Source organism: Paralichthys olivaceus, chromosome 18 (genome assembly GCF_024713975.1).
Source record: "Paralichthys olivaceus isolate ysfri-2021 chromosome 18, ASM2471397v2, whole genome shotgun sequence".
NCBI lineage: Eukaryota > Metazoa > Chordata > Actinopteri > Pleuronectiformes > Paralichthyidae > Paralichthys > Paralichthys olivaceus.
This window is the reverse complement of record NC_091110.1, coordinates 13,682,370-13,698,562: the sequence shown is the minus strand read 5'-3', so window position 1 is coordinate 13,698,562 and position 16,193 is coordinate 13,682,370. Positions and strand designations below refer to the sequence as shown.

The following is a 16,193-nucleotide window of genomic DNA, read 5'->3' as shown; positions in this document are numbered from 1 at the left end:
CTTTTGTTCGCAGTTCCACGCAGTTTGTCTGAGTTTTACCTCCTACGCTCATACACTAGTTTCAAAGGCACTGCACCATCCTTAGGGTCCTATGTATATGTGTGTGTATGTGTGTTCTGCTGCAGAAAGGGTTAGTGTCGAAACTTTTAGTCCAGGTTCAGGACTGAATATTGGCTCATTTGTAATTGCAAGGGACCAACGCCTACTCGTACGTGTGTGCTTGCCACCAGCAGCAGCTGCTGCAGCTGTATGGATAACATAGAGTGGGCCTTTAGTGATGTTTGAAACAGAGGTGTCTTTGTAGATACAAGTGCATGACCAACCATTGAAGCTTGCTTGTGTGTGTGTTTGTACTTTGCAGACTCGCATGGATCCACATGTGATTTGGTATAGAACAGAACAGTGTGCACATGCTTTGAGATCACCTGTTATTAGATCCATGGCTCAGTGCTCCACCCGAACGCTTTGCTTTAATAAAGTCTAACAGAATTAGGAGGTCTTGTCTGTCCTTGTGCCTTAATGGAAATTATATAAAAAGCAAAAGGGTACTGCACCACAATATAGTGCTTCATAGAGACGCATTGTTTTTACTTTAGTTTTTCTGCTGAACAAAGGGGAGAGTAGCACTTTGATCGATAGTGGAAAGATACAATGCTGAAAAAGCATTACACTATCTTCCTCCACAATAGAAATCTATTCTTTTCTAATTGGACTTGTGGCCTTAAGAGAAGTTTTGGGATTTTATTTCAAACCCAGCATAAAAGGTGAGTACGTCCTTTTGTGTGCGCGTGTGTTACAGTGGCAGCTTTATCAGAAATCCTCTGTAATATTCCTTGCGTTAAACCCGGATCACTTTAAGCCTATACTCAGTTTTTCTAGGAGAAAAGATAAGTGATTTATTCTCCAACTCAAAATTTATGATTCAATTGAACCTGTCACAGTATAATTTCTTTTACAAGGAAAAGCCATTTGATTCCTCTGAACACTTGCTTCTGGGAATAAAGAGAAGTAATAAGCAGTAAATTACTCTGCAATGGCTGCATCTTTATAAGCTTAAATTGCTTTTCTAGTTGAGTGGAAGGAGGGAGAGCGCAGGACCTAGAGCAGAGATGTCAAACTCAAGGCCCGTGGGTGACTACCGGCCATTTGTAGAATTATATCCAGACCTCGATAAAATATCATATGTCTATCTTAAGCCCTGCCTCACCTGCCGAGTATTTGGTGTTATTAAGTTATTCTTCCAGTGTTCCAGAGAACCCAGTGCCTGTGTGCTGCTGTCTGTGCCCCGTCAAGTTCACTCACATGCTTTTCTCTGTTATGAAGATGAACAAAAACCCACACAGGAGTCGTCTCACTGATGCACACCCTTACTCCATCTTGAGGGTTTCCACAGCAAAGAACCTAACCCCAAACATTAATAAACTGACAGCCAAGAAAAGATGCCAAACATCTGGCTCTGGCACATGTAAATAAAAGAAGAATGAAGCCTCTAAATATGTTTTCTTTTTGCACTCTATCCAATATCCTGTCTCTCCTGTTAAATAAATGTTGACCCCGTTTGGCCCTCGACATAGTCCCAGTTTTTAATTTTGGCCCTCTCTGTGATTGAGTTTGACACCACTGACCTAGAGGAATGATGAACAACGGGCTGAACCTGGGAGCTTTCTGGCACCTTTTAAAGCTGGGCTCCGACAGCAGGAGTGAGTCTTGGCAGATATTCCTCTCCCTTATCTCAAACATACACCACCTCATGTCACCTCTCTGAGATGATCTCATGAGGAAGAAGGTGCAAACAAAACAAACAAGATGGAGACTAGTGTGACAACTTGCTGAGATATAAAACAAAAGCAAAAGAAACCCTGGATTAGTAAAACACTAGTTTGTAATGCTCTGCATCACACTCACAGCAGATTGTTTTGTGGTTGCCGTTTTAAAAATCCAGGGTGTTGATCCAAATCAGCACAAGTCCCCTTAGTCAGAGCTCAGCCTTGCCCTGCCACCACTTCCTGTCTCCCTTCCTTCTCATGTTGCTTCTTGCAAACACAAGCTCTTTGCCTCCTTTGCTCTGCATTAGACTCGCACCAGCACTCACTGCTGCACGCTGCAGCCTGGACCATGTTGTTCCTCAGGAAGGAATGCAAACATGGATTGTATCATACAAACCAGGTCTTATTCATACATTCCCTTAATCCTTCTATCTCACTTTTATTCACATTGTCACCTCAACGAGCCACCACCACCACCACCCACACTCCATCCAGCTGCAACCCTTGTTTTCTCGTTCACCCTCTAGTTGTTTCCTGATTGGAATTCCAAAGCCAAGGCTAAGTGGAGACATGTCAGCCAGCCTGTCTCGTATAACAGGAGAAATATAGAAGCAGAAAAGCAATTCCAGGGCTTCCCTCACTGTGTGTGTGTGACTGCGTAGAAAAGTGTGTATTTTAAGAGACAGCTTTTTTCCTCCAAGCCAAGTGGTTCTCTATGTACTGCAATCTTTTTGCAAGCATGGTTATGGTTCCACAATATCCAAGACTTTGTGAGGGACATTGGCAAGAAAATGCACACACACATACACACAAATTGGGCTTTATATTTCTGAACGCTAACATGCATGTATGCTAGAGCATCACTGGAATGAAAAAGAATCATAATGGACATTATCTGGATTAAGACTGCATGTAATAATTTTAAAATGAAAATGACGTTAGGGATCACGTAGTAGTTACTTTTAGAGCTTATGAATATTGAAAAGTGTTTTGTCATTTTAATTTTATTTCACAAATGGAACAGAGGAGCAAATGTAGGATTGAATAAAATGGTTATATATTTTTATGAGAGCATGCTGGTGTTTTCATAGTGGAATCAACTAATGTGCTTCCAATGACATGTCCATCTCTCTTCCATCACACCAAAATTGAGTCCAACAAAAAAAGATGGTCTCAAAATAAATTCAAATTTCATTTGGAGTGTGAAAACTTAAAAAATAATATACGATAGTTGAAACATTTGGACCGATAGCTAGAAGTTGAGACAGGATTACACAATAGAAGAAGTAATGGTTGAAGGACGAGGACACACTTGTAGTACATTGTAGTAAAGTATTGTTCATGTTTGAAGCAAATATATGTATAATATGATCACACTTGGAGTTATTATTGTCTAGCTTATGTGAACATCACCACACGTCACACTGTGAGGGCTCAGCCAAGCAGCTACACTCACAGGAACATAAAAACTCTGAAATAGGGAGGTTGTAAAATATATCCCATGAATTCGAAGGGCTCCGCTGTCGTGAATGGCACCGGGTGGGAATGTTCCTATTAATGAGTTAGGAAATGAACAGCTTAATGGTGGGCTGACTCACAGTGCTGCAGAGTGCTTGGCTTTATTCAAGGAGACGGAGAGAGTTCTGCTCTGTTTTCATGATGAAGCAAAGGGAGAGCGACCGGACTGGATGTGTAAACTTAAACTTGTGTGTGGCCATTGATGTCTGTGCAAATTTCCATGTTGTTTATATGTTCACATCATCTTCTCTAATTAAAAAATAACTATCTGTCGCTGTCAATCTGCCTCTAACAAGCTCAGCCTCCTCCAGGTTGCTCAGTTTGTGTTCATGCTTCGTTGCACCGCTGCTCCTCTGTTTGACATCTCGCTTCCTATCCCTCACCATCAGTAACGGTTTACAAATGAGATGTGAAGGATTAGCAAACAAAATAATAATGCTGTTGGTTTATTTTCTGTTTCTCATGAGCACGGAGAACACATGCCAGTCACTGGAGATCATTGTTATGTCACCAGAAGCCCCAAAAGTCACGGTTTGATGCAGAGAAGTAGTGAAATATGATTTTCAAGTCAAACCTTACTTCTGCCTGTCTGAATCTGTGAGAAATGACTTGATGAAGAGAACATCTTGAGTTATATTAACTTTATGGTTTTATGTAGCACAACCTGCATTGTGTTGTTAATATGTAACTGGAAACCAGTTTGTCTTGCAGGACCATGACATTACGTTTGTTACACCCTCCTCAGTTATGCTCTTATAATCTTAAGGTGCGGCCTCCTCTCCAAACAAACCACAGCAGACACTGAACATTTGGTATGTTTTGATTTATTTACTTGGCTGTGTGATTATTTGCCTTGTTTGTGGGAGGGTGCACTGCCATCAGATTGTCCTATCTGGTTTGTCAGGTTAACCGCTGTCACACTTCTCCACACAGTCAGGGAGGTAATTACATATATCTCACAGAGCTGTATTTTATGCACTTGTGGTGTCTTTGCCGCTTCACTCAGTTATTCTGGCATCGTTTAACTCATAAACACTGAGCTAAGCAGATACATTTATATCTCACAGTGGTCCAGCAAACACTATTGCTTTTATTGAATAACAATAATATGAATTTGCTAAATTATTTAATCATCATAGTTGGTTGTTCAGTTCATGGTGCCTCAAGGTGTTGTAGTGAATAGAAAGAAGATGTCACAGTGGCCTATGAATAAAAATCACAGTCTAATGTCAAATGTAAAACAGTCTGTTTCAAAGCTGACAGACAATAGCTCTTAAGTTTTTAATGCCCCCATCTCAACACAGTCTTTTTCCCCCATTATGTGATATTGCGATCTGGAAATAAATTGATCTGAAATCAGGGGATGGAAAGAGAACACTGCTGCCACTGCACAGAAATCAGTGTTTTCTCCACCACATGTCTCGGTGCAAGAACACCACAAAGCCAGTACCAGAGCAAACATGTTCAACTCACTCAATCCAGATAAAGCCTTGCAAGTGCAAAGAGAGTGGGTATGAGTTGTATTGTGAAATAGCAGCAGTCCAATGAGCATGAGAGTGGAGGAGGTTTTAACTGAGATTAGAAGTTGTTGAGGCCTACGTTTGCATATTTGATAATCTGTTTATTCAGAGTAGTTTGAAGGTGAAAAGTTGAAGGTCACATCACAATAATTGATTGTTGATGCTGAGTCTCGGGTCAGCACTGTATTTTAAAAAGCTTCGGGCCGTGGGTTATGTTTTGGAAATTCAGCAGACAAGGTAATTGCTAACTTCTGACATATTCTGAGAGTCAGACTTAAATTTAGAGGAATAAAAAACAAAACATTATTTGCATATTCTCTCTGTAAACTGAAAGTGAATGTGGGTTTGCAGGGACGGAGCCACAGTGGTTGTCTTCAGTTTCTTTCCATTTCTTTCCCAGTGAGGGTTTGTCTCGTGTGGAAGTGAATCAGTCATTCTTCATTGGAAAATGATTACTGTTATCACACAGAGATTAAAGATGCACTCACCAGGGTGCGTAATGGAGGTTTTATTCCTTCGTCTTTTGTGCAGCTCTCTGTCTTTTGCCTGTTTTCTTATAGACAGCAGTGGATTGTGTGTTTGCACGCCCTTGTAGGTTTTTGTGCGGGTGCATGATGGTTTCATTACTATTTAGGTCAGCACACATATCTTTAATTGCACCTTGACGTGACCTGAACATGATCCTTAAGTGCCGTCACACTGATGTCCGCCTGACTTTTGACCTCATGTGTTCTCAGGTACTGAGGCTTGTCCCGCTCTGACACGGTGACTCCAGACAGACTGGCTGAGAGACGCTGAAAAAAGAAGTGGGCCGATAAAGAGATAGGAGGACAGAAGGAGGTGAGTGAAATGAATAACGGATTCCATTCTTATCTCTCTATCTATATATCTTTGTACACTATATATGGCGCTGTGTCTCGCTCCGTCTGTGGAGAGTTGCTGCCGGGCTTGCTGGCTCATTGTTTACAGTGCTGCCCAGTCAGCCAGAAAACAAGAGCGGCGCTGTAGCGGGGAAGGTTGGTATACACACCCCTGCTGAGCCCACTACTGAGTGTGTGTGTGTGTGCCGGCGTGTTTGTATGCGCCCTCAAATCAGGGTCTTTTCTTTACTCAGAGAGTGAAAGATGGGAGAGGAGTCCGTTGTCGAGGGCAGTATCAATGTACTGAGCAGCAAGATTGCCATCACAGATCTGCCTTGTTTTCCCAAATGGAAAAAAAATACCTTCAAGCTTGAACGTGGTGCCACATGTAAAACTAGAATAGTATTCAGTAGATTGTAGCCACCAAGGCCCAACAGTCCAGTTATATTCAATCAAACCTAAAATATGATCCTTCCATCACTCATGATCTCTCAATCAAAACAACAACAAAAGACCTAGTGTGATGGAAAAATACAAAATCTGAAAATCTTCGTGACGCAACTCACTGGCAATGGAAAATGGCAAATCCATCCATCTCACAATGGATCTGCACCAAACTGTTATGGGTTCTTCCTTGGCCCGTGCCCCATGTTGAAAATTCATTCAGTAGTTTTTGTGTAATCCTGCTGAAAAATAAACAAACAAACAGAAATCGAGAGAAAGTCAACGGACGGTGCAAAGAGGTAATAACAGATGGCACTCACTCCGATTTGTGTGCAAGTTTTAATCTTCTATCTCTCTCTGTTTACATATCTCAAGCTACGATTACTCATGTATCTGCACCTTTTCTCTAAGTATGTGAATAAACAAAAGCCCCACGTTCATCGTGTGCTCTCGTCTCAAGTATTACAGATGCAGGCTGAGGATGCGTTTAGGTTAAACACATTATCAGTTCACAGTTGGTTAGGGCCTGTGGTCCTGGTGGTAGCAGTTCACTCACTGCTTTGATAAGCTGCCTACTTATGTATGTAAAGTAGCTTTTATGCAATTCACCCAGTGGCCTTCACCACTATCGTCTCAGTGGGAGCGTTTTGGGGTCTGTGTGTGTCTGTGTGTGTCTGTGTGTGTCTGTGTGTGTGTGTAGAAAATTGATTGCTGCAGAGGTTTGTGTGAATGAGACAGAACCAGGCAGAAAAGCTGCTCTGGCTGTGGTGGTCAGTTTGCTGGTGTTAAGTCAGTTTAGTTTGTATTAGTGCTGCTGAAAGGATTAGATTAACCACAGGAAATCCATACGAGCATTAATAGTTCGAATATCGATCGCCAACTTCAACATGCTACCATTGATTTTGCAAAATGAATAAACCCTATAAAGTGTAAAGATTTGTTGAAAATGTATTTGTAGATTTGTAAAATTTCTAGAATTTTCCAGACAAAATGAGCAAATATTTCAAATTTCATCCTTTTTAGAGTAAGAGGTCAAACAATGTTTTCTGGATAGTTCACATAAGTTAATACTTGTGGAAGAAATATTCTCACTTTCACATAGAATCTCAAACATTTACTGAAACTGACTAGTGCACACACACACACACACACACACACACACACACACACACACACACACACACACACACACACACACACACACACACACACAGTGAAGATGATCCGTGTCCATCGTACCCCTGTGCCTTCTCCACTCTATTTGTTTACAGTTTTCTCTGCTCATTTCTTCATCTCACTCGGCCTTCGCTCACTCTAAACGTCTTTATTTCGTTCTGTCTCATTTTTTGTTTTCTTCCCATGTGTCATACCTTCTCTCTCTCCTGCCCCTTAGCCGCAGTGTCCTTGGGAAGGCGGTGACTTTGTCGGTGAGCGCAGCCGAGCGCATCACTCTCTCTTACGCTCTATGTCTCTGTTGCTCACACACTCTCTCACTGACACCCACTCAACCCTCTTCAAATACACACACACACACACACACACACACACACACACACACACACACACACACACACACACACACACACACACACCATGGCTAACGAGACTATTCCTTTAGTCTCCATAAATAATTCATCAGCAGTAACATTGGCTGTACATTATGCAAATATTGACAAATCTATTGCAGAGAAAAATTGAGACAGTCATTTCCTGTGTTGAGCACAACTTTTGCCCACTTGCTGTTTTTAGGAATATATAATAAATCATCAACAAACAGCTGATACAAGTAAATTATACTTAAGTAAGGGCACAGTAGATGTTTTATAAGAAATAAAGTTGTGTTATTGTTACCTCCAACAAGGAGGTTATGTTTTCATTTGTTTGTCATATATCGTACGGGTCAGAAAAGAACCCATTAAACTTTGGTGCAGATCCGATTCAGGGGGCAGATTCACAATTTTAGGATTTTGAGGATAATTCATGGATCTTAATTTTAAAATAAATAAAAATGTTTAGGGGTTTTATATTTATGGGTGTGTGCAATTTGGTGCAGATCCAAATAAAAATCTGATTTAAATGTGGTTTCGTAACGGGACTGTTCCTCTGACCTCACCTCTGTTTGTTTGAAGTGTTTGAGAAAACATGATTTAATACGTAAGTACAGTTACTCTTACTCTGAGTTTGTTACCGAGTTTGGACAAATTGCCTTCAGGTGATACTGTCGTCAGGCTGCCAGCATGGAAACGTGATCGCCCTGTGCCTTCCTCCTCATTAAAGGTGCCCTCAACTAATCTTGGATCATGACAGCCCATTGTCACAGTTTTCCGTAGCTTTTGAAATATAGATGGAGTCTGATTGTCTGCTTGTAAGATGAGATGTTATAGTCTGTCGATGTTGTTTGTTCTCGCTGGTTTCTGTTTTCCATCGGAGTTCATGGAGTGCGTATTGGGTCACTACTTTTTCCTGCCACCTTACGTCACCTTATCTTTTCTGTTGGAGATCAAGTGTCTTGCGGTTAGCGAGTTAAAGGGCTGTGTATTGCAGCTGTGGTTTTGTACTTAAATATACATTTTTGATATACCTATGCGTTGATATAATATTAAGTTATAATCTGCATAATTTCAATCCCTGAAGTGCTGTTTAATCTTCAATCATCAAAATACATTTATCTTTATTTACATACTTCATAACAGTATCTCAACGCTGCCGTGTTTCTCTCTTTCTATGTGCGTATCTCTCTCGCTCTTCCTCGTGTTTGTCCCACGTTCGGCTGAAAATGCTTCTGTAGCCATGGCGACCAATCCCATGGGGAAAAGTTGAGGCTGAATCCCTTTCTCTCTTAGCTTTCTTTTACCTCCACTGTCTCATGCCTGGTTTCAGACTACTGCTTTACTCACACGCACACAGAAACCCATCAGAATGAGGAAGTGATGTTGAGCTGATGTCTGTTTGGTTCTTTTGTTTTGAGGTACTGATTAAAAGAAGTGACCTAATTACAGAGACACACCGAGGACACAGCTGAGGATGAAATTCTCTCTCTCTCTCTTTCCTGTTTTCTACTCTTTTCCTTTTTGTTTGTTTTCTTGCTTGTTAGTGACTAACACTGTGACAGTAGAACCTTTGGCCATTTAGGAAACAGAATTCAGAAGATGTTGTTTGAAAAAAAACAAAAAAACAAACCCCATTACTGTTGAACACTGCAGCTACAGAGGGGTGTCATAGTCTAACTTTACTTTTAGTGTGTGAGTACGTACCGCCTTGTTAGTTGTTTCAGCAAGAAGCCCACAACAGCATATGTTTGAGGAATCCGGTAATTATGTCTGCAGCAAAGTAGGAACCCAGGTGATGTTGTCACAGATAGAGAAGAGATAAAGCACGGCCATGATTGTTTGTTATCCTTAACTAAGTGTTTATTTTTCTACCATGAACTCTCCACAGTGTGTAGGATTTGAAGTTTCATATTGCAACCAGCTTAATGACCCAGACTTACCCTCCCCTTCCAAGCGTGTAGGAGAACCCACAGTGGCCCTCAGGTAATATAAAAACGTGAAAGGCCCTCTCTAGTGCCAGTGGGTTTTGTTCATTCTGGGCAACCATTGAAACATGGCAATGCAACATAGTGATCCCTGTGGAAGAGGATCTGCTGCTAATACAGATATGAAGGGCTTATGATAAGGTAACAATAAGACAGATGTTCTTATTTTCATGTGATTATACATTGATAAAATCATAAATATAAATATCAATATTCTGATGACAGATGCCCCTAAATCCCTCAAAACAGAGCTGTCTTAAAGTTTTCCCTAAGTCAAGCAAAATCTGTATTTTAGCCCAAACCAAAAACTTTCCAATACTATTTTTAAGATATAGATTTTCATCCTGGTCGATACTGAATAAATACTGAATAAATGTTTATGTGCTTTCTTTGCATTTCTCCCATAACTACAGCTTCCTATCTGAAAAAAAAACATGCAGTAAAGCAAAGCTCAGGTATAAAATAGAGAGAGACTTTTCTCTTTTAGCTTAATCTGTGTTTTTAATGGAGGCAGCTGGGGGCGAGACACAGTCTGGAAGACAAACTGGAAATGGGGAATTTAATTTTGTGAACTCATAATAATTTAATTGTTAATTATTAAAGTGTGAAGTGTGAAAAGGACAACTGTAATGAAAGACCTAAGTCTCTTAGGCTCGACACTACATCTCTTCATCCCTTCCTTCTGTTTCTACTCCTTTATCCCCCTAACACCCTTCTTCCTTCCTCCATTTCCTTTCCCCCTTCATCCTTTTCTGTTCCCCATTGTCTTTAGCGTTTTCCTCCACTGGTTTATATTCCTCATTGTTTCACCATGCCCTCTCCCTCTTATTGACTATGCATACCTTAGATTTTGACTCCATTGTTCTTCTAATCTATTTCATGTTCCACCCCCACACAAACATATCATATTGCACTTACGTCTTTCTCTTCCCCAAATACTGTAAATCATGTCACACTTGAATATGATACCTGCATAAATATTTAGCAACTGAAACGACACCACGGCAATATCTGAATCATCAGTAAAAGTAATGGCATATTTGATGACATAACATGGACAACTATTTGTCTTGATTTAATATCATTTAAAAAAAAATAGAAAATGTGCACACCTCTGCAATGGAGGGCTTTTGAATCATTTGTGGTCAGTCTACTTTAATGCACTAGGCTCTCAGCTTTGTAAGAGAAATAATGCTGTGCTCTGCTGTGTCGACAAGCCGTGGACAGTCGACAAGAGCACTTTTATTAGCATCCGTACTCCTCAACTTGTTGTCACCATTAAAGCAAATGGCACACCCATTATGCCTGCAGGAAGTAGAGGTTGAGGCAGAGAGCTGCACACACACACTCATAGGAATTATGGCTCTCATTAAAACACTGTACAGATACTGGTGAAATGGGGTGTCGTAGCATTTTTCACAACAAGATAATGGAATACTCGTTTGGTGTGAGTGTACCGTGCAGCACTAACTGTAAACCTTTCCTGCCTCCCTCTTTGTGCTCATTTCTACTTCTTCTCTCTGTTATACCCTTCAAACCTGCCAAATGCTTTTCCTCCTTCTCTCCCCCAATACACAACCATCCACCCTGCCTTTTCCTCTCCTCCTGTTCCTTCCTTTCTCCTTCTCGGCCCAATCTGTCACCTCCCCCGAGTCAGAGAGACAGGCGGTAAAGGAAGTGCGCAGTGAAACGGCCACGTCGAGCACTCTGCCCAAATTGACCGGGAATGAATGGAGTCACTGATCGGCTCCTGCTTAAGCGCTGTGGATGGGGGCGTGTAGGGGGTGGGGGGAGAAAATGCAGTTTGTGAATACTACAGACAGGATTCATGTAAACCACGTCTATCTGTGCACCGCACACAACTCTGTTTGTGTGTACTTATGCATCTGAAACGGTTGTCTGTGAGCTATTTAAAACAAAAGTTGAGGACAGAAAAATGACCTTTCTTTCCACTCTCGAAGTAAGTCCATGAATTCAGTCTTTTAAGATGTAGAGGTGGACGTTACCTGCATTCAAGAGATTTCCTCTGCTGTTTGAATAGAGAACAGGGAAGCCGACAAGCAAGGCAGCAGTGAAAGAGAGTGAAAACTACAGTAGAAAAACAGGAAGAGGCAGAATGACGGGGCACACTCAAGTCCCTGAAGTTTTTTTCTGGTAATTGATGCTCATAACGTAAGATTATATAACATTCTGCGAAAACAATTTCTGATAAAAAACACTTGATCCTACAGTGTAATTTGGGTTATGTAATGTATTTTAGTAATCTGCTAATCTAGAACCACCCACAGTACTGCTGCTTTTATTAATGAAAACTGACAGAGAGGGACACATCGCTGGAATACCGAGTCGTACTACGCCTGTGTGCCTTTTGTTGTGTGGTAGAGTAGAAGCACATTAGGGAATTAGTGCACATCTGGACAAGCCTGGCTGTCCTCATGACCTCACAACTCGCAACATGTTTCATAATTTAGAGGGTTTCAATGTAATTTTATTGACAACAAACCGTGGCCTCAATTCTGAGAGATTTCTGTCACGTGTCGTTGTTTTTGGCTTTGATTTTTAAATTAATCCAAAGTGATAAAAATCACCTTTTAAATAACTGACCAAGCAGAGATTACTCCCCAATAACAGGTTGAGACGGAGAGACCAGAGTTGATGTTAAAAATACGGACATGAAGGTTGACCACAGCGACTGAAACAAAATGTGTGTGTGTGGGGGGGTGGGGGGCTGTAACAGCTGAGTGTGTTAGCAAACTTGAGCTTAGCTGTGAAGAGCCTTTTTAAGCAGGATTAAGACTCTAAGTGTCAATGGAACGGACCAATAGGCCAAAGACCACTAGGATATCACTTACACTGCAACAATCAGCGTCAATGTGTGGATGCGTGTGCACGCAGGCATGTGTGTGTGCAGTAGTATGTAAAATAATAGCAGAGGAAACCAGCAGGATGTGCACACACTGTATGCACATTCACAAGTCCTCTCGCAGACTGTGGAGCCTCGACAGAGCCCAGGCTGGACCATCTGTTCCTGCTGAAATCAGCACAGCAGGATCCTAGCAGTACACACACAAACACACACACACAAACACAGAGTAAGAGCATGCTTCCATAGTGACGCAAAACTGTGTGTACAAAATTTAAGATAGATAGATAGATAGATAGATAGATAGATAGATAGATAGATAGATAGATAGATAGATAGATAGATAGATAGATAGATAGATGTGCACACTCATTCAATGTACACATTCATCTATCCTTGTTAGCCTGTGACCCACGTCTCTCCAGTCTGACCCACCGTCAGCAGAAACTGCACACACACACAGCTTTCTCCATTTTAATAATCGACCACGGGGAGTTACGCTCCCCTGTCAATGTTATCTATTTCCCTCCTAGAGACAGCATCAGCATTTTCTCTGCTTTCCGCCATCTCATCAATACTCTCTACCCTGACCTCCCTCTGCCTACACCTGGGCCCGGTCAAGACAGAACCACAGTGTAGTAGCTTAAAACATACGCAGGAGAACCAAGCGTGTTTAAGTGATTACACACTTAGAATGCTTTCAATAGGGTTATATTAAGTAACAGGGAAAACCTTTAAACCGTCTAAAAGTGAAAGAGCGAGAGAGCAAAGTGAGAATAGTTACTACAGGAAGCTCATCAGTTATACAAATCAATGACCTGGTTCAATAATGCTTGATGTAACCTTGTCCTGCTGCTAATATAGATTAAAATACCAATTTCAATCAATAAACCAAAGCATGATAATTAATCTCCATTTTTGTTACCTAGGGACCTGCATTTGTCCTGCGCATCAGTCTGCATACTTTGTGTTGTATGTGGTCTGACCCACTTCTGTTTTTATCAAGCTTTGTTTAGTCTGCAAGACCATACAAGTGTGCTAACGCAACATTAAAAATGGAAAAGACATACTGTTAAAAAATCACATCTGCAAAGACTGAACAGCTGGAATGACTACATAAGAATAAAAACAGAAAGTCAATCAACGACAGAAGTTGATTTATTTTAGAATGAATGAAAAATGTATCCTCCTTTTATTTTTACAAATTTATTGGAGCAACCGAGAAAAGGAAGTCAGTTTATTTTTCTAATCTAAGAGAATAGAGGATGTCTCTTTTTCAGTGGGTATGAGATGAATGTGAGGATTTCCAACCGGTCAATATTAGTCTTCTGGCCACAAGGGTGATAAAAGCTAAGATACCCTATACAGAATGAAGCAAAGTGAACGGTGCAAATTTAAATGATCTACGACTTTAAGACGAGTCTCTTGTAAAAAAGATTATATGGGCACTCAGGTAATGGAGATGATGTAATACCTTGCTCCTAAAGTTAATAAGGTTATTAAGCCTTTACAGTTGCAACTGGTGAATTGAACGTCTTCCTCGTTATATGATGCTGTGAAATAAGGTTTGGTCATTGATAGGAATCAGGAGTGCAATGTAAGAATGAGCAGCAGAAACTTGTTTAAATGTTCAGCATCATCACTACCATCTGACATCACACAGCTCACCAAAGAGGCGCCCTATCAGCCATCTGTAATTAAGTATGGCCTTTCAAGGATGTTCTTAATATCGTTATTGTCCTTGTCAGGTAAAATGTTCCTTAGCCCTGCAGTAGAGGAATAAACAAAATAGACTTTCTCACTCAGAAGTGGCGATTGCAATGTTATATTTTTTGTAACTGAGGTAATTAAACACATTTGAGTATCAAGGATGCATTTATACACCAATAACCTAATCACCTTCACTGCAGTTAATGGAAAATATGATCCCTGTAGAACAGAACCCTGTTGTCGTTACAGAAGTGGATCTGTTGTGTTCCATTCACCACAGCAGCAGGACAATAGAAAGAGGATTAACAACACATGCACCGAGCTATGTTTTGAACAGGAAACAGCAAAATGCAATTTGGTAGTATAAAGTTGTATGTATTAATTTGTGTGGACTTTTTCAAAAATCTGTAAATAAAATATAAACCTGAAGGTACTTCTGTCGGCAAAGAACCAATAAACAATCACAATGAAGATGAGAAAACAAAATAGAGTGCGACAGACAAAGTGAGAATTGGAGACTGGACAAGAAGATAATAACAGCAGGAAAACATAAGAGAGCTGAGAGAGCTAAGATAGATTGGAACAGACCAGGTGCACAAGTTAAGATCAGGGGGGAAATCAGCCGGAGAGTCAGAAGGAGAAGTAATTGCTTTCGTGCGTGTGTTCGGCAGAGTCGGTGTGTTGACTATGATACTGAGAAGAGCTGTGCTCACTTATTCATGAAACAGATCTGTCCATCCATCCATTTATCCATTATCTATACCGGGTGGGTGGGGGCTGCAGCCAATCTTAGCTGACATTGGGCGAGTGTACCCTGGACAAGCCGCCAGTCTATCACAGGGCGGACATATAGTGACAAACAACCCCTCACACCTACAAGCAATTTAGAGTCTCCAGTCAACCTAACCTGGACTGTGGGCGGACGCCAGAGAACAATTACATGAACACAGGGAGAACATGAAAACATTACATCTAAAGGCCACAGCCGTCCAGATCCGTCCATCTATCTTCAGAATATATATAGTTGGGTCCAAAAGGTCACTCCTGTTGAGCTCTGGTCCACAGTTAAAATAGTTTCTCCCTGTTGCTGAAATAACCCACTCATCGATAAATGTTTCAAACCCTTTGCTGCCGCTGATTAAAACAAAAGAAGATAAATGGATAAATGTTTTGAATATTCTTACATCTTTGTCTGATATAAGCTCCCAATTTAACAGAGAGGTTAATACATTACCTTCAATGAAAATATTTTCATGCCGAGCAAATACGAAAGTCAACTCTTTAAAGTGAGATTTTATTCCAAGAAAAGACGAAATGGAAGTGATGTTGTGTAGAAAAGATAAATATATTTCATTCGAGTGGTAAATTGCTTTCTCATTCTTCTTTTGTTTTCTGTTCTATTACAGTCTAAATTGCATTCACCCTGACTCCCGGGTGTAAAAAGTTCCTGGAATGAAAACCAGCAGTAGAGAGTGACTGGAACTGGAATCACAAGCTGTAGTTTTAAATGAACATTTAATGCATCAATGAGTTTATTCCTCACATTGTTTTGAGGTTGCAACTTGAGAAGTGCACATTCTCCACAAAGGCTCATTGGCCACTTTATCACTATGTATTACATATACATGTATTCCGTATATGCATTGTTATCTAGATTTGCACCAGCTGATCATAGATATTGGCACTCAACACTTTCAAAACACATGCAATGTTAAAGAAAGTGAAAACCAATAACTGGCAGTTCCTGATAAATCAAATCTGCTCCAAAATGTCTTGGGCTCTTCCTTGGCCCACACTCAACCCTTCCAGCAAGTTTCAAGAAAATCTGTAATGCTCCTACCAGACAGACAGACAGCAATGAAAACATAACCTCGGAGGAGGAGGTAATCAGCAATGTTGTCACACTATTTAAGCACTCTCCATGCCAAGCGCTCAATATTAGTATATTAGAGGAATGGGGAGAGAAAAGAAAACAGA

The 16,193-nt window shown here is 40.7% G+C and overlaps 1 protein-coding gene across 8 annotated transcripts in view; it reads left to right on the top strand.

Annotated features, from left to right (window-relative positions):
• strbp (spermatid perinuclear RNA binding protein) overlaps positions 1–16,193 on the top strand; it is a 73,770-nt gene that overhangs the window by 17,531 nt on the left and 40,046 nt on the right. For all 8 annotated transcript variants that reach the window (XM_020081935.2, XM_069513443.1, XM_069513440.1 and 5 more), the window contains one exon: positions 5,542–5,644. The gene's annotated coding sequence lies outside the window, so the exon portion shown is untranslated. The remainder of the gene's footprint in view (positions 1–5,541; positions 5,645–16,193) is intronic.